This window comes from Pagrus major, chromosome 12, assembly GCF_040436345.1.
Source record: "Pagrus major chromosome 12, Pma_NU_1.0".
Lineage (NCBI taxonomy): Eukaryota > Metazoa > Chordata > Actinopteri > Spariformes > Sparidae > Pagrus > Pagrus major.
This window is the reverse complement of record NC_133226.1, coordinates 9,645,304-9,665,850: the sequence shown is the minus strand read 5'-3', so window position 1 is coordinate 9,665,850 and position 20,547 is coordinate 9,645,304. Positions and strand designations below refer to the sequence as shown.

Sequence of the window (20,547 nt, the reverse complement as noted above, 5' to 3'; positions counted from 1 at the left end):
CTGGCAGAAGAAACACATACTGTACACATTACTGTAAAACTGCACCAAAAAAGCAACGTTGTTACTGAATGAAGTGCTTGATCTACTAAGCACGAAGGTAAGTTTATATATGCAAGGAAACCTAGACATACATATAACTTCAAATCTGAAATGTCAAGGTACTTTAACCTTTCATCTCTTGAACTCGTAAATAATCTAGTGGCAGCTACTAACATTAACAATACCACAGAGTACAATCTACTGTACTCTCCTAACATTAACAATGCCACCTGTGAATTAGAGGCTTGGCCAACCAGAGAACAGGTCTTTCACACAAGTTAGAGATTACAGAACAAGGTTTATCTCCGGGACTGATGTCACTTTTATGACTTTAAGAGAAGGTTTTTGTTTTTTCCACTGAGATGTCCAACTTTTTTTCCAAGTCTGCATTTAAAATGACCCCATAAGCCGAGACATTTTGTTCCAATGTAGTGGCTCTCAAGCACTCCTGCAAGAGAGCCAAAGCACCACAGAGTAGCCAAACAGATGTTCTTTTGGATAACTACTTGGCTGCCAACACGAGCCATGGCAAACCTTTCTCTGTAGGTGTAACAGAACGCACAAGTCATGGTTCAGTGGGTATTCTAGTTTCACGGTTAGACTTTGGGAGTGAGACACTGCTTGAACGACTTGCACCTAAACCTTTCACACCAAGATGCAAATGCAGCATTTTGTTATGTAACATGAAAAACAGGTTAGATAATCAGAATTGCTGTTTTTTTATATTTCGTTGCTTTTTGACCTAAATCTAAATATTTGTTTTATGCTTTAAATTGAGCAAATGATGCCTGTTTGAGAATTATGTGTGTGATCTTCATTAGTCTGTTTCTGCAGAACTTCAGTTTTAAAGTAGGTGATGTTGTCGCAAATGTCAGCCACAGTTATTCCCAGAGACTCAAGGCGCCAGTGCTTATTGAATAGCTACGGACATCCCCTCCCCTAAACACCTTCCAATGGCAGATTGTGTGAAGGGCTGTGTCCGACATTTTCTCACACTTTCAAGACTGGCAATCTGACCCTGACACCAACTTCATCCTGTGATTGGCCAGCTGGTTAGAAAGTAGGCTAGATTTCAAGCGCTCCTTTTTAATTTGTTACACAACTTTTTTATGACACTTTATGTGTGTAAAACCATGTGGGACAGTATGAATGCCTCACAGGATAGACTGATATTTAAATGATAGTGCATCATCCAGTGTGGGAACCCACAAAGCTTCCAAACAGAAGATGTGAACGATATGCGAGGTTCTTCCAGCTCTGGTTTTACAGTTTTGGTGTTCACCAAACAGAAGACGCTAGCTGTACTTGTGGGATTAATTGGACTAGCGTGGGTTGGCTGACAATAAACAACTGCACCTCATGCTCTTTCAAAAAGACTGAGGTGCAGTTAATTAGAAATAAGAATGCTAACCAAACCAGATATAGAAAAGCAAAAGTCTTGCTGACATTTGTTTACATGTTCTGGTTTTCTTGTAAATGTAGAAAGTAAACCTAAGTGAACCAAGTGCAAAAAGGTGACAAAGGAAACTTTTTCCACAAACAAAGTCAAATGTGGATGTGATCTCACCTCTCAACATGTTTGGCTGTGTTTAACTATGCTTAACTGTTTGGACTACGTTCAACTGGAGTCAGCTGGCAGTGCCAGAATATTACCATAAACCGCAGCACTTTATAACTGTGGTTTGGAAAATTCCATAGAGATAATGTCGTAGTTAAGTCTCCCAGTCATCTGTATACTGACCTAAACATCTGTCAATTGATTTACAACTATGCTATGACGAATCACACAGCCTAAGAGTGTGCGATTGTGCATTTATGTGTTTGTATTTCTTGTTGAATGAGTCTAATTCATGCTGTTTGGTTCGGTACCTGAAATGTAGCAGAACGGTTCGAATCAAAACTGCTGGTAGCCAGAAGAAGATGATGGCCCAACAAACATCTGCTCTATATGAGCCAATGACAGGCTCTTTAAACATACACCCACCTACCCACCGACATCTGCTCTCTGTTATCCAACAAGGTCTTACACACAGACAGACACAGCCACAGGCACATACACACATCTTTGTGTGTGATCAATTACTGGCCCTGCACAGCCAACCAATCAGCAAACATGAAGAGAGAAAAACAAAATTCATCACATACACAGACAGGCAGAGACCAATAGATGGAGAGGGAGGACACTACGTTAAAGTTCTTAATATTTTGGTAAGTAATGTGGCTAACCAAACAAAGACCTCAAATCTGACCCTGATAGATTAATCAGCCATGTGCCAGTTGATGGCTTATTGTCAGAGCATTAAAAAAATAAATAAATCAAATGCATGTACACTCACAAACATACGCATGCATATGCTGCTGATAATAGCTGCACCAAACTCGGTCCAAGTCAATAAGCCAGTAGGTTGGTTGGCCAACTAACTCTGCCCAGTTCTGCTTTGCCGCACTGCTATGATGATCTGCAGTGTGAGTCGTGAGTTTGTGTATTTCGCTGTGTGTGTGTGTGTGTGTGTGTGTGTGTGTGTGTGTGTGTGTGTGTGTGTGTGTGTAACGTATATTTGACTGGCGCCATGCTACTGCTGGGAGCAATTATAAAGACATGAAGCAGATAGTTGAAGATCGCTGTTTTATGCAACACTGAGAAACACATGCGCATGAATATACGCCAAAAAATATGATAATGTCATAACAATTCAAATAAATTCAATCACAGAGCATCCTGTAGGCTCAGATCACACCTGTCATGCTCCAACAAACTATCCAGTAATGAAGTTTAGACTTTTTTTTCTCAGTAACACACTTACTTTTCCTGATTTATGTCGCCTAAACCATAATGATAAAAATGCCAATTATATTCATCCCAAAATCCACACATATTAGCTTCTTTTAAACGTATTTATATATTTTTTTTTTAATATCCATATACAGGAAAAACTGTGTATCACAAAAAACAAAGTTATTTTTATATTCCTGGGACACTGAGATGTCCCTCTATTTATTCATATATTTTTAGATATGTATGCAGGCAGAAAAGCCAAAGAATTTCAAGGTGTGTGAACTTTTTTTCCCCTAAAAATGGTCCTTGACCATGTATAGTCTAACTCACCTGATGGAACTTTGAGCAGCCCACGTTATTGTGAAAATAACAATATGTGTGACCAACCCTCAGCCTTTTACAGGCTTTTTGGGAAGATTATCTGCATATGCTTATAAATAAAAAAGCCATCTCTCCACTCCAACTCCATTTTCACATCTCAAACTGCTAATCAGATTGTAAACAGTGACCAGGGCACTGGAGAGGAAGTCTTGGATAACCAGATATCCTGTAGCACTGAAACACTGGCCGTTGCCCCCACAGGATAAATCAGCGCGATACTTGATGGGTCCCAAGATTGAAAAAGAAGTAACATCACAGTGAGGTAGTTAAGAAAAAGACTTCATGGCACCTTATTGGGTGTGAGTGTGTTTATGTGGTTCAGGTTTATATGTGTTTGACTTTCACCCACAGATGACCTTTAACACAGCTGGCAAATAGCTTTCATCATGGGTTCAGGAGGAAGGAAAAACATGGGAAGCACATACTCCAAATTACACAAACATGTTAGGGCGTGCGCGCACACACACACACACACACACACACACACACACACACACACACATACAGAGAAAAACCCGCCCACCACCCATACACACACACGCACTCTGACCGTCCTACACCCACACATACGACCCCTGTTCGCTGGAGCTATGAGTCACTCTGCTGGGAACTTCATGCTTTCCCCATTACTACCGACTGGCTGACTGACTGTCCCAACACGCTGAGAGAGAGACCGACAGAGAGAGAGAGAGAGAGAGAGAGAGAGAGAGAGAGTTAGTTTGTTAGGTAACAGAATAGAGATGAATGACAGGAGTAACAGAGAAAAAAAAGATTAAAAAGTAAGAGTGAGCGATAGAAGCGGTGAACCAAAAGTGTGTAAAATAGCGAGAGAAAACGAAAACTGACAGAGTGAAATCAACTGTGTTTTAAGTACCTCAGTGGTTGTTGACTATACACAAGGGCACAGTGAGATGGTAAGTTTAACTTCCAGTGACAGCACACTCCAAAACCAGAGGGAAAAACTATCCTCTGAGAGCATAAAACTCCGCCATGTTTTCTTGATTACTACTGTCTGACTGTCTGTTCAAAAATGCTGCTGGAAACGAGACAAAGAAAGAGTCAGAAGTACAGAATGATGTTAATGTGATCCACGTTTACATATAAGTTCATTCTATAAGTCCTGCTAGTCAGACCTCTATAAACACACCACTGCCTGAACATAAATACAGTTCATAAAGGCATTTACATTCGGATGTTCTAAACTAAACACTTGGTAGGTCTTTCATGGCCAAAATCCAGGAAGTGAATTTATATGTGCAGTGTGTTTGAAATGAACTCCAGAGTAAAGATTAAAAGACCTTTACCTAAAGAATAAAACATTGGCAGAACTCACCAGTTCTTTACAGTTCTCTATAATAAAGTTAGAGACACATTTTAGTCAGTAGCAAAGAGACACTGAGTTTCGATACGCTGCCCTAAAGCCACCATAGATCAACACGGAAAACACTACCATCACATACTGCTAAGTATGTTGGAAAACCACCAGAAAATGAGCTTTCACACCAACAATGGACACAAAACAATAAAAATAAAAACAAATCAAACTAATGAGCTCTTAGCACTAAAGGACGCAAATCCAAACCAAATGGAAAAGTGGAAACAAAGAAAAAATATCAAATAAAACGAACAGCCAACTCCCTTTGGTACATCTTGTGCTGTTATGTTTATAATTAGGGGTATGTCACATGTTTCCAGCTGTATAAATGCACAACTAAGTTATAAGCATGATGAACTTGCATCATTTGACCACAGGGAGTAATTCTCTCCATGTGATTGGCGCTTTCTAAACTCTACACTCATCATTTAGGATTTGCTTTTATTTAATTCATTGCAGATTGGGCAATAGAAGTGAAATTCAGAGAGGAGAGGGAAGGAGGCAGAAAAAAAGAGAGAAGGAGGAGGGCAGAGAAGGAGAGACAACCACTGAACATTATACAGTAGGATACAAACACTTGTATAGTATAAATCATCAAAGAAGAAAACAGCAGTGGCCGATATTTATCTATTGTGTCACATCAATTTTGCACTAGCATATTCATGAGCTATTGACTTGTGACAACTCTGCCGTAAATTTTAAAGGCTATATAACTACTGAAAAACAACTGAAAGGATTTCCATGAAACTTGGCTGGAAGATGGGTCTCACCCAGACTGGACCTCATTAACTTTAGGTGTGGATCTAGCTTAAGGGACAGGTTCAGGAATCTTTTTCCACTTTCTTTACCATCACCAATGGGCCGTTTCTCAAAATGTTTCTGTTTTTTTTTGTTTTGTTAATTTTTCAGGGGACAATTTGATATGCATCTAATATTTGGTGATCTTAAATTGTGGTTTAAAATTTAGAGTGATACAGGGCTATCAAGTTGGATATTGGATTGGGCTTGACTGCATTAAAGTGCTGGGCCTTGGTGGAGGCAGTTCTAGTATCAAAGGTGTTTCATAAATTTGTATGATTTAATTTGTGCTCTTTCAAAAATGTGTAATAAAGGGCTGAATGATTGTAAAACAGTTATTTTCTCTGGCACAAAAGGGGGAATAAATAATAACAAAAACAAAAAAACCAACATCTGAATCAGCATCGGCTATCAATCAAATTGTTATTTTAAACATCTATATCTGTATTGACCCAAAATCTATTCACAGTTGGAGCCACCCTAATATAAACCCATTAACAAAAGAATAACTATATGTCACCCGTTTTCTGGTGAATGGGAATAATTACTGAACAGACAAGTTGGGTACCAGCTGGATTACTCTGTAGTCTTTCCAAATGTGTAATAAGCACAACTTATTTTCATTGCTTCTACATTTTTGTGGCACAAAAATCTCAAAATAACTTACATGCCAACCTGCACACTTGTACAATTGATATACAAGCCAGCATTGGTGGGCTACCACATTTCATTCCAAACATCGCCTGTAAACAACCATTAAAAACAGAAAAATAAAAAATAAAACAGTTTAGGCAGCAGGTTTTTTATGCCACACTGAGTCAAATTCTCACTGGATCAGGCAAAAAGACCACGCAGTTAAGCAAACAGCCCTCATACAGCATACGCCAGGCTGGGGCAAAAAACACACACATGCCCGCAAACACACACACACACACACACACACACCAACAGGTTGAGTTGAGCAGCAGCGTACACTGGAGGATCAACAGTATGACTATTGAGTCAAGGCAGACACTGGGACAAACAGACCATATATATGTCAGGCTGAAGCCAATACTGAAAAAGCTCATCTGCACTCTTCATAACACAATCTACAGTGTGACTATCCAGACAAAACCAGACAGCAGAGCAAACATGTTAACTAATACAGTAGGATAAGTGGGTTACATTTTAATCAACATAACACAAGAAACAATCATCAGCAACCTCATTATTGTCTGAATTATTTGCTGGAAGCAGGATGCAACACAAACTATAACAAAGTCTCTGACAGAATAAACGAGTGACCAATAAAGAGAAAGCCCTCATCATCAGACTGTCTGGCTCTGCTGCTGCACGGTGCACAGACCTGGCTCACAAACAGCCCACTATCCAACATGTTTGCTTGAGATAGTAAAGCAGATAGGAGGCTGATTTACAGTGCACCACCGTGATTTGGTTTCAAAGTTTGTTGATTTTGAGACACACTGTGTTTGTATGTACGTGTCTTGTGTGTGTATGTGTGTCTCTTGAGTGATCGGGGAGACAGATTAAGAAGCCTGTTTAAAGATCAAAGACAGTATGAGAGGGAGGGAGGTTTTAAAATCTGTCAGACCAGGCGAAGCTCTACATGATCTCTCTAGCTTAGGTATTCACTTTACTACAAGACTGAGGTGATGTAAAGTTTTTCAGCTTTCAAGTACCTGAATCAAAGAGATTGGGAAGTAAAATGGCATTAGTTGTTGATGTTGATCTTTGGACAATGGATATGAAGTACACAAATTTAATAGCAAAATGGTAGAAGTCAGTTTAACTCTGCATTTGGGCTCCTTTGCTGCCTGTTTGTGAGATCAGTCAGCGCACTGACCTTTTCCATCCACTGCTGTTACGCAATTATTAAGAGTTAAACAGTTGGCATAGCTAATTCACCAGTCCAGTGCAATTAAAGCAGCACAGAAGAGGGAGTGGAGTCAAACCTCAAGCAATGGACGGAAATATGGCATCTATGTTATATCTTACATCATGGTTTATTTGCTAAGTCAGTTTCCATTTAACTTTTCATAATTGATATCCAACTTGTTTTGCCTATCCCAAATGCAAAAAAATGTTTTTTGGACTTAATATTTTTATTTGCAGTATTTCCACTAAGGATATTTCATGCGCAAATAGACAATGTGCTTGAATACAGGAAGATGGAAATGCACCTACACATATTCATGGTACAACGTGCTTTTTCCCATGCTGCCTTTTGCCTCTCCCCCTGGAATGTTATCTAACATATTAGCCATTGTTGACCGAGAAAAAAACATCTATTTAAAAATCATTTAACCAAACAAGGTCCATATGGTCATCAAATATGCTTATCTAATAGAAGACACAGAGACATGTTTCACCTCACTGTTATTTTCTAATGTGGAACATGGATTATTTATTGGTTAATTCAGTTTTAACGTGAATCAACTGAATCCCTACATGTACGGTACACGGACATAAAACTACAGTTTGTCCTTCAGCCTCTCATAGTTTACTAGTTAAGAGCAGTTTGTTTCTATTCTACTTTGAATGGTGTTTGGTTGGGATTTTGTGTATAAAAAAATAAAACATGCTGCATTATGTCATTATGAAATATGTCTACACTGGCACATACTCAAAACTTCAATTTTAAGAGTTTGACGCCATGCATTTGGCAAAAGAGAACAAAGGCTGGAGATCATCTCTCATATCTATCAATTCTAGGTTGAAACGATTGATTTTCACGTCTGAGCAGTGTTTTCGAAATGCACTGATGTCAACACCAGCTGCTTGACTCATTGCAACCAGCCTTAACCCGGGCAATAAAACTGTCTTCAAAAGAACATTCAGTTTGGCAGAAAGATTCAAAGTGCAGCTGGCAGACATTGCCATATTTAGCCAACTCTGACCCACCATTTATTAAAGTAAACTTGATAAAGAGTGAGCTCAGAACTCAGACATGATTCAGGCCAATTGTAATCAGCAACAATTTTCAAACAATTCATGTGCCCTAAATTAAGTTATTCATTATCATTAATCTTTTTTAAATTCATTTATTAGAAAAGATTTTTTAAAAAGTACTTAATTAAGCCTTTACTCATGGAGTGAAAAGTTCAAACATCTTTACGACATCTAACAATGAACTTGAAAGGCACATTAATTTACAAAAATGATTCTTTACTTAGTAAATAATCTGAAGAATCCACCCAAACAAATTAATCTTTTAAGAAGAATAATGTAAATTGGATCTATAAATGAATCTAAACGAGTCTACTACAGTAGATAAACCAGTTAACTAAATTGTACAAAATGGCAAACGAGTCCTCTATAAATCTGGTATTAAAACATATACAGTAGCTTGAATCCAGATTGTGCTGTCACATTTAGCCATATTTCATTCATCAATAAAATGTATTCAGATTTATCATTCCCTCAAAAAACTATTTATCTCCATGTAGGGCTGCTCTTCGCAGCTTATTTTCTTTTAAGGTTCTCACAGCTTCTGTCACATTCATTAAATCTATTGCTGAGTGTTGTAGTTGCCATGCATGTGATGACAGATGACACAATGTACTACCGTGGTGTTGCTAGAGCTGTTGAAAGGACAGAGAATTGCACTACATCTAAGGCGAGTCCGGTCCTTTTCAAATAAAAAGTCACCATGAGGCCAGGATGCTAGGACAACACAGGACAACCCATATGAGATGCAATTGTGTCCTGATGCCATCCTTATGGAGAGGGATAGATAGTTTTAGCCAGTTAAAACTACTTAAAAGTTTCCACTGGAATTAATCTCTACGCTGACAACAAGATGAAAAACAGACAAAAAATTTGAATTTGGTCAGTCTAAGCTGGAGTGTGTGAACACTCATTCATCACAGAAGCTTTGCTAGTGTAGTCCTGGCTTCCTTCTCATCTGTTTCTGTCACCTGCCTGCCAAATCAGATATGATCACCATGCTCCATAACATCTATTCGCCCCTGTACAAGACTGCTAACGCTCCATGAAGACAACAAACACATGCAGGAGCGAGAAGCGAGGCAGGGAAAGTGAGGGCGGCAGACGGGTAAGAAGGAGAGCAAATAAAACAATAAAAAGGCAGAGGAGGAACAGGGAGAGAGAGATTAAGAGTGAGCGAGGCAGAAACAAAACTGAAAGGAGAGAAGACGAGAAGATAAAGAGAGGAAAAATAGAGAGGACGTGTGTTTAAGGTTGAAACAGGTTCACACTTTCGTAGGTTGTCCAACATAATTATGTCATTACATTTACACACACATACACACTTTTGCTGCCCAAGAGACATCATTGCTAAATCATAACTTACTGTCACATAATTCAAACAGACAAGTCTATCAATTATGTATGACCAGAGCAGTAAAAATAGTCGCCTTGTTGCTGTAGAAACACATGAACACAACGTTGTCCACTGGAACACTCCATCTACTCAACTATCAAATGCTTTTCTCTTTTTGGTCCATCTCACACTTTTATGGATTTGGATGGCACTATTACCTAAAGTGTTGAGAGGTGACCTTTTCAAACAAAGGGTGGCCTCTTAAAGCTAGACCACCCACAGTTATGTTTTCAGCATTAGCTGAAACTATCCAAAAGAAACATGAATAGGGGTGTTTTTAGTTTGTGCCAGTCATCTAAACTCATCTGTCCTCATCTAAAGATTCTTCCCTTTAGTGTCAGCACTCAGTCAGCACAATTGGATGTATCAGGGCTTGTTTTCATCATTTCAATGAGGGGTGAGTAACAAGCTCAACGGGCTGGACTCATTTCTCTTTTAGTAATTGTTCAGTGTGTTTCATGCTAAACTGTTTACATTTACAGTACAAAGCAAAGATATACAATAATTTGCAAATGGTTGGTTAAGATCCAATATACACATTTAGAAATGAACAATAACTTCTAGTTCAAGCAGTTTATTTTAAAAATAATTGCCTTTTCAAAAGCTTCACTTCTGGACACAAGAAGTCTCCTTCTTTAAGTCCATTCTCAGTCTGGTGGATCATAACTGACTAGTGATGTCACACTGTGTCCTGCTGGTATGTCCAGGTGTTAGACTGAGATTAATGGGGAGAACAGAGAAACGTTCCCCCTTCAGCAGATGAGTGTGAAAACAAACTCTGCACATACATCATTCTGCAGAGTGAAGCTCAAACATCCCAGTCAAGTAACAACAAGCAACTCGCATTTTTGAGTGGAGGGGGACTAGATTTGCCACACACTGGAAATGTCTTTATTAATCTTTTTTAAATACACACATTAGCCTGTGTAGAGGGACTATTGTAATACCATAAATCACTTCCTCTAAGGGCTGCAACTAGTAATTATTTTCATTATCAATTATTCTGCTATTTATTTAGTCAATTGATCATTTTGGCTCATAATGTCAGAAAGAAAGTGAATAAAGTTAACACATTCAAATCTGTTGTTTGATCTGACCAACAGTCGAAAATCCAAAAACAGTTATTTGACGAACAAAATATCCAACTGACACATTCAAGATCACTTTATGTTTCTGCCTTATGCAACAATGAATCAATTCCCATCTTTTAATCTACTATTCAATTAAATGTTTCATCTCTATTGAAGAGACGTGTTTTCTATAAAGGATACAAGCATCAATACAATTTCCATCCCATGGAAATAATAAAACGAATACATAAATATTATGGTCTGCTTTGGCCTGCACATTCAAAACTAACTCTTCCTCTCGTGTGGTGACTGTGGTGACGAAAGCTTTTGTATTATTTATTTACTCATGCAAAATGCTTTCACAGAGACACAGTGATGAGTGTACTTGTAACTATACAGAAAGGCACAGATACACTATTCACACCAGGAAATGTTCCTTTTCAACCATGTGTGTCACAGTTGAGGATCTGTCCAACAGTTGATGACACAGTTTGGTGAATCAGAGCTAGCAACCTTGAAGCAAGCGGCTACATCCCCGAACATTATCTCTCAAAGCCTCAGTGACAGAATGATCCACACTGTCTCAGGTTTAACCACGCTATAGTCGTTCTGGCTCAAAGCCATCACTGCCACAGTCTTTAGAGCCTGGACAGACGTAGCCAAAGCTGAGGTTAGTTGTACTTACTTTATTGTGTAAAATTGTATTCTCTTTTATCTGTAAAATGTCAAATGTCATCATTATTATCATAGCTTTTAAATCTATTTTATTGTATTTCTTTGTCATCCTTTTTTTTATCTTTGCTTTGTCTTTTAAATCCATTTTATCTATTTTTTATTTTAATTTTTTTCACTTGTTCTGTCTGACCATTTGCTTGTCAGTCATCTGTGAAGCACTTTGGACTGCACTAATTTGTATGAAAGGTACTATACAAATAAAGTTGAATTAAATTGATATAAGACTTTAGGGATTGGTGATTGCTGGTTCCATATCAATGTGTCTCTGGTATTGTAGAAGTACTTGTTTAGGTGCGAATTAGCACTGATACATATTTCTGAATATACATGCATCAGAGAGAAATATGATAAAACTCCAAAGTGAGGGCGGTTTTACTAGAAAATGTGGACACAACTTCCAATAGAGACAGACATGAAACCACTAAATAAAGACAAATATAAGGGTCTCTCCCTTTAGCTCTCAGATCTCTTAACTGCTTCAGAAAATGTGTCTCACTGAGATGGCAGCATTACATTACATCTTCAAATAACAAGAAGGTGGATCTGATGCTCTAATTTCATGTTAGACACCAGGTTAACAAACAGAACATTTTCAGGACAGCAGTGATGGTAAATATGAACACTGGGAGTCAACACTCAGCAGCCAAAATGCTGGTACGGTTTTTGCCACAGTGGCTTGTAAATCAATCCACGGTATTCTTCATGCTGGTTTGGCAAGTAAGCACTCATGATTTGGACGTAGAATTTTATACCAAAGCAATCAATAGAGTGTTTTTCCAGCACAGACTAATATTCTGCCAAGTTCTAATAATCTCCCCAGTAAGCAGTGTTTTTTCAGTCAACAGTGCACTGGACAGAGTAGTTACAGAATATATGGCTAACCATAGATTTTGCTTTTACTGGCAAGATCGCAGCAATATGTCAACACACAGAGCAAATTCCATACACATACAGTCAGTTATCTCACTCTTTGACAAATAGATGAAAATGTTATAGATTCCTACAGCGCACGCCTGTAGAGGTCCACAGAGGTCTTAAAGAACATTTGCATGGGAAGCACATTCTTTACATTTATCTTTCCTGGAACTTTTTGAGCAAGCCATTTTTCAAGATGGCCAGTTATTCACCCCAACAAGTGATAAGCACACGGTGGAGCTGTCGGCATCAGCCAGTACTCCATGTTGGGCCACTGCAGAAGTAAGCCAGCAAGTGAGTGCCTTTCCCTTTCTTTAAATTTTCAATTGATATATGATTTTTATCTTATTACATGGATTTATTTTTCCAGCAGGTAATCAAATCAGCCTTCATCCAGCCACAATGTCAAGGAAACTGACCTTTAATCTAGAGGTCGACCGATAGTGAATTTTTAAAGGCCGATATAATAAAGGTAGTTAGGAGAAGGAAAAAGCTGATAGCTGATTTACACACACACACATATATATATATATATATATATACACACACATATATATATACATATATATATATATATATATATATATATTATTAAAATGGAGACTATTTTTTGTTGGCTAAATCTGGACAGGTACATCATAGTCATCTTTATTCATATTTAAACATTTTATTATTTTTTTATGTAACACTGCCGAAATTGAACAATATTTGGTATTAACTTTATTAGAACTGTTGAACTGAACATTAGGGCCCTCTCTCTGTGAAAAGTTACAGTGAAACTCAGGCTTTGTAACGTTGGTAAAATAGAGAAACTTTAGTTTAGTTAAAGGACACAGTCTTTAACTTGAGTTGAAACGCTAGCAGAAGCTGTCTGTTTGATATCAAGACAAGATCTGGAAACGTATGATTTAGTGGATTACATCGTTGGAATCTGTTCTATTTACAACGAACGATGTGCTGTTCTGTGGCTGAAGTGGCCATGTAAAACAGTATCTTGTGTCTTCTCTTGTATAAGCTAAAATCAACCTTGCCACAACAGTTTCATAAACGATGACGCGTGCTTGAGATCATGTAAACAGCACTACTAGATTAATTAACAAATAGATGATGGCTATTAGTGGGCACATTAAACTAAAGACAACTTTAAGCGCTTTCTGTTTAGAGATGGATCCATTACCTAAGTGCAGCTTGAAACTTCATACTCCTGCAGCTTCTTCTCTTACAGCTGCTGTGATGGCACGTTAAGTTAAATACACAAATGCAAAACAAGATGACCAAAATACGACATCACCTAAAAATAGTCTCCACTTGGGCTAATCAGTAAAAAATATGATGCCATCTTCTGGTGTCAAACTGTAGCACAAAGACAACATTTCTATATCCAACAGGTAGAACAACTGTTTTTATAAGGGTGAAATAAAAGATGGAGTTCGTGACTCCCCTGCTCAAATTATAATCATCCATAACATGCTTGCAATTAGGGATGCAAATTTTAAGCAATTTCTTCAATTAATTTGGCTAATCATAAGTAATTTTTGAAATGTTAGAAGTTTTACCATACAAAATCAGAGTAGGCTACGTTAAGAGTTAAAACAGATAAAGTAAACAACAAGTTATTTGAATAATGAACTAAAAGACATAAATAATGACTTTATTTTAATTGCGGAGCTCCTGTCTGTCACTATTCAACACCATCCAACCCATATTGAGGCTACTAAGTGCTAAAATGTAATAATCAGTTTGTGTAGAATGTCTTTTTGTATTTTCTAAATTAAAAATTACTTGTATTTTAAAATCATACCAGTATTTACTTTGATATATTTGATAAGCAAGTATTTGTAATTTCTAACAAGATATGTTCTGATGTATTTGTGCTCATCTCTGATTGTCGGTCAATATATTTTCAATTGGTTCAATTCTTTATGCCGATTAATCAATTAATAATTTATCATTAACATCCCTACTTGCAATAAAGCTGCACCAAGCTCAGAAAGACTTTTGTTTAACATTAAAGCTTCATATATATTTTTGTCATTATATGCCCTTTAAAACTTCACCCTTAAACATTCTTATGTTGAATTTATCTTGAATTTCTTGGATAGGCATTCTTGTGTAATAGTCTTATTCAAGGTATTTATCCATCATACTATGAAATATGATAACAGGCAAGATCAAGATTATGTGAAATGATGGTGAGATATTTCCAGACTCTTCTGGCAAAAATATGTTCCTCAATGTAAAACAGATGCAGCAACCTTCAGATGTTTGGCATCAGTTCCCATATGCAAGAGCCAGTATAAGGTTTCTTTGCAGAGCCATTATGTATTTAATCATCCTTCACCCATCATACAGGGACATTTTTGTATCACTAAGGGCAGCTTTAGCTGTGCAAGCAGAAAAGAAAGTCCTCACTGTCTAACAAATAATACACTTTCACTATCACCACACTATCGCTCTCCTTTAATGGTCAGTTGACCTCAAAAGGAAGCCACAGCCCAAAGCCACAAGATCAAGTGGCTTGACCTTGTGGCTTGGAGCTGTGGCAACTGTAGCAAACATAGACAATCGTAGTAAATGAAAAAATTAGCAAGCCAGGTTGAGATTAAATAACTTTATATTGTTTCTAGCAGAAACTCCTGAAAAGCACTGAACAACTGAGCAGAGCTCCTGGTGAAGAAAGTGCATGAACAGCAGCACAAAGGAGGAGAAACACCCCACTCTAGGCCCCTCAAAGTTGGTTTAATATCAAGAGCTGGCTCTTTCTGTCTCTCTGTCTCACACACGCACACACACACACACACACACACACACACACACACACACACACCAAGAACAGTATGGCCTCAGACCTGGCAAGCAGCACTGAAGTTCTTGGAGCAGCTTTCTCTCTAATTTAAAGTTGATTGCTGTGGGCCCTCTGTGTGTGACTAGTGAAATATGAGTGTGGAGAAGCGAGTATGGAGGCTTGGACTGAGTTTAGCTCTGTGCGCTTGTGATTATGTGAGTGTGCGCTTGAAAGTATTGGATCGTCTGACTTTGTGCCTATGCATGTATACGTGCATGCGTGCGTCTGTGCGAAGGTCTAAGTGGAGCCTGTGCATACTTGTGTGCAAGTGTGTGCGTATGTGGTTTTTGGCCAGAGCTAGCGCAGAGATTTGACTGCCAGTGTGAGCTGTCTGCAGGGAATCAGGCAAAGCTGAACAGTACCTTTTCTCAAACTTGAATGAGGTGTTTCGAGGTGAGTTTAACTGAGCTGAGCTGGGCTAAAAAGTGAACTTAAGTATAATAAGTTAGGTCTTTGTATGTCTTTATTTATCAAACAGCAAAAACAAAAATGTCAGGATTTTGATGGAGCAGTGAGGCAGATTTATTTTGGTTTAATCTTTCTCTGATTGGCTATTCTTATAAAATAGTCATGTGAATAATCGTGTAATAATTTGAAAGCTACTTTTAAAAGTTATTTTCTCACTTAACACTAAGTAGAGGTAATAATCTTATTAAATCTAGTGAATTGTTGTTATCGGCAGCCTGGCCGATACATCAGGTGGCCGATATTAATATAGATATATCGTTAACAGACCAGTATCAGCAGATCACAAATAAATCATATCAGCATGAATGTTGTCCTATATGTGCTGATATAGAAACTTTTTTGGGAGATGATGATACCGAAAAGGGTGCTTTGGGTCATTTATAATTTCTAAATTCCCAGACTTTACTTGGACAGGCCACCCAGGTATATTTAGCGACCCATTTTAGAAGTTTTTACTTTTATTTTTTTCTCTATCCGTCAGAGACAGACAGATTAACAAGTACACAATCTGCCCTCGCTCTTCCCCTCCCATCTACAGTCAGTCACACATGCTTTTCAGAGAAAGAGAGATGTTCTCTGGTATTACATTCCTCCTCTTAACACTCCTCCCCACCTCTCTACATACCTTTGTCACAAGTGTTTGATAACCGAATTTTAAGGATCACTTAAAAAAATGGATTTGTATTTGTAAAAAAATATTTTATCTTTCATCCTGACTGGTTTCAAAGTTGTAGATGTAAGCCATGTTTGAAATGTCACTATTCTCAGAAATCCTAGCACCTCGGATTTCCCTTTCTTTTTTAGATATCCCAGCAGCCGCTGAATCAAAAAAACACATTTGTTCACTGAGTTAGTTTCTAAATAATCTTTTTACAGACTTTTTGGTCACAATGTTTGTAAAACGAAAATACACTCCAGTTTTCCTTTTATAGGGACAGAGGACATGGGAATCCATGGGCAGACTAACTTGCCAGAGGTAAACAGCAAGGTGCCTGCTGTCTCTCGTTTTTTTCTTACCCTGTGTACATTTAGTTTCACAGCGGTGAAGTGGTCAAGAGAGTGGAAGAGCTGATGTTCTGTTAGACAGTTTCAAAGCCAGCTTTCTTTAATGTGAACCAGACAAGCTAGAGATTAAAACTAAGGAACGTCTTCCCAATCAGGGCCACCCAGTCTGTGAAGTGAAATCCATTAACAGTCAACACTACTGTAACTGACAGAAAAACTGCAGGGAGTGGCCAGGTGTTTGGCTCCTCTCTCCACAGAGCTCATAGTAACTCTGGCTAGGAACAAACAATTACCTTTAATCACTCTGCATAGACTCAACAGACAAAGTTAAATTAGCTGAATGGATTTCAAAGCAAAGAAAGTGTGATCCAACTGGGAACCACTGAAAACCTGGGGCATATTAGCATGGCAAGACTGGCTGCCTGTCTTTCTATTTTACCACCACAGGAGGAAAATTGCCTCCAATTGGTCAACAGACAGCCAACAAAGTACAGTCTGAGTGTAAACTCTCCCAGCCCATTTCTCAAGCAACCAGCAGTGACAAACCACAGAGAGGGAAAGTCAAAAATTGGTCAATAGTGTAAAATGCGATTGGGCCAATCCAATAAAAAGCCAAATGTAATGGGACAACTAAACCCCGAAAGATGGCAACACATGACAAACTCTGACCAAACCAGTAACAGCCTGAGCCACTTCTGAGCTTATTACACCAGACTAAAACCTTTAATTAATCCTTGAATTCCCCCCTTTGTCAACATTTAAAGCAAGGAGTAAGAGTGTAAGCCACCATTTCATGACAAAGAAGTTCGTACAGCTTTATAATAGTACATTTCTAGTACTTTCAAGGAACCTAAACCAAAAGTTTCCAGACTCTTGAAGCCTTAACATCACATGTACATTTACAGAATTATTTTATTCTGACAGCAATCAATATGTATTGTCACTTTTAGTCTTCTGATCATGATTAATTTCTAAATTCAACACCCAAAGACAACAAACTGATATGACGATGGGATTGTTTCATTTCAAATATGAAACATTTTTTTAATTTAAAAAAAATAAAGCATTTTGCATTTTATATCTGAATTCAAATGTATGTTCCTAAGCTTAAAACCATAAGACTTCAAATTAAGCATTGTCCAAAGTTTCAAGACATCATACAAACCCTGAAATGCTTTTACATTTAATCATACATGTGAACATTCGTAAATCATGATCCAACTTATTAATATCCAATGTGTCATCTTCTATCAAATTAAAAAATAATAATAATAACACCAACCAAAACCAGCAATCCAGCACAAAGACTCAAAAGTTGTTAACACATGAATGAAAATCTCCTTCAGTCGCCTATACAACACGATCTCTGTGCACTATGTCATCTCTTTGAAGCACAACAGACTGGTTGATAAACATGATCGTACACTGACGTCACATTAGGATTTGTGGCTACGGGTCAAATTCTGCCACTGATCCGCAATGTGCAATGATACACAGAGATGCAACAACACAGATCTAAATCTCCCCCCTAGACAACTTAACCTTGACTTTCTTGGTGGCATAAAGCTTCAGAAGACATCACATGAACTTTGACACAAATTCTGCTAAAAACAATTTCAGAAAGACCAATAAACCAAGCTCATTTTGAGCAAAAGCACTCACAGCCTCGTCTCTCTGCCCTTCTTCTACCACCTACCTTCCCCTCTCCTGCTCCTGAGACGCCCCCAGGCTTCGTCTTTCTGCTTGGTCTGTTTGCATTCCTGTTGAGCTCTATTTAAAGGCTTGATCACTCCACTAGCTAGAGGAATGCACATCTGTAGGGAGACCCCGTCCCACTGTCTCTGTCTTTTTCTGTCTCTCTCTCGCTCACTCGCTGTCTGTCTGCCTGTCTGTGTGTGTGTGTGTACAGTAGTTATTTCTAATTGCGGGCTCAGTGCATTTGCAGTTGCCCTTCAACTATAATTGTGCATATAACTTTACAAAAAGAGAGAGCAAGATGAAGACTGATTTTGTTTATCACATCAACAAGTGCTTTTGGATGACGCACAGTTTTCAACACTTGTGCTTTTGATTGAGCTCTTTATATACCTATGAATAAATGACAAATATACAGTGTTGCATACACATAAAGGTATAGCTTACAACTTGCCACGTAACGTAACATATAAGCTACGAGTCTAGAAAAGTTAAAGGTGCAGTATGTAGTTTTGGGGAAGACATTTTAATCAGAAGAGAAATAACTGACTGATTTTTTCAGCCTAAACAAACTAAATAAACAAGCTCCCTTTGTTTTCATAACTGAATAAACTGAATAAACAAACTGATCTTAAAGGACAACACAATTTCATACAGTTTTACTTTGTTTATGTGTGGCGGACCCTGCCCCCTTTCCAGCTTCAAACAGTGTTCTGGGACCTTATTTTCCTCTCAGAACAGATTATGGAGAAAATAAACATTTCTAAGTTTGTATTATTACCTCATTAATATTGTAAACATTTCAATTCTGAATTTAAATGTCTTCTCCAAAACTACAAGTGCCCCTTTAATTCATTCAAACAACATATTACATTTTAAATTAAGCCACATTTCTTTAATAATGTGTAATGCTTCACTTGTGTGTCGCCACTTTCTTCTTCCTTTAAATTTAAACTTGAACCTAAAATCACAGCTGAAGCGACATGTTACTTCAGTTTTCAGTGAAGAAAAGAGCTCATGTTCACTTTATCCCATACTTATCAGACATACAATCACAACACATGACAGAATAATGTTAATTTCTGTGACAAAATGACAGGCCATTGAATTAAAAGACATGTTGCTACACAAGCTAAAAGAGAGCAAACATGTTAGCTAGCAGCATGACACATCCCCACGGTGAACAACATTGGAGTGTTTCCCCCTCTCTCTTCCCTCCTGTCCCGCGTACTGAGGCGGATAAACTTTTCGGCCCCCCGCACACGCAGCTTCCCCGCCAGCTAGCACCCTCCTCCCCGGTTTAAATCACCAAACTTACCTTGGAAAATCTCCCCGAGTCAAACAGGCATTATTATATTGTCGCCTTCCATGGCTGGCAGTTTGTCGAGTTGTTCTTCGGCACCCCGGAGAGACTGGAGACGGGCTAGCGGGGCAGGAGAGCAACAAAGTCGGACAAGGAGGTGGAGGAGGGGAGAACGGAGGCCAGACGAGTCGGCCGACGCCTCTTTGGAGGAGCCGGCTGTCAATCATTCGGCTGAGTGGGCGGGACCTGACTGTAAAGGGATTATGGAGGCTGAGCTATCAGCACTGATCCCAGGTCAGAGGGCTGAGGAATGTGGCGTGGACGATTAGATGCAGCAGGATTATTGCGTCACCTGTTTACTGAAGTTTTGGGGTAAACACGCATTGAAAGGTGTTATTTGAAACTGTATGCAGAACTTTTATTGCAATAATTTTTATTAATTTTAGTGTAGTAATATATTAAATGACCAAATTATTCATGCAGTGGGTTTACATATAAAAGCCAGTCATACAATTTTACTATTACTTTTGAAAATGCATACTTACTTTTTTAATTAAATTAATTATTTATTTTAATGTATTGATTCAGTATTTAATTTGGTCATCAATTTCGTCATCTTAAAATAATCGTAAAAGTATTTACAACTTGTTTTTTCATTATGTGTTTTTGTCTTAGTTTAAAGGGGCATTATGTAGTTTTGGAGAAGAAATTCAAACTCAGAATTTTAATATTTACAATATTAATGAGGTAATAATACAAACTCAGAAATATTTATTCTTTTCATAACTGAATAAACA

The 20,547-nt window shown here is 38.0% G+C and overlaps 1 protein-coding gene across 2 annotated transcripts in view; it reads right to left on the bottom strand.

Moving 5' to 3' along the window:
• il11ra (interleukin 11 receptor subunit alpha) overlaps positions 1-20,547 on the bottom strand; it is a 54,522-nt gene that overhangs the window by 32,828 nt on the left and 1,147 nt on the right. Inside the window, exon 1 of one of the 2 annotated variants that reach the window (XM_073478518.1) lies at positions 19,766-19,882. The exons of the other annotated variant lie outside the window; for it this stretch is intronic. The gene's annotated coding sequence lies outside the window, so the exon portion shown is untranslated. Of the gene's footprint in view, positions 1-19,765; positions 19,883-20,547 lie in introns of those variants that run through there. 2 annotated transcript variants of the gene reach the window in all.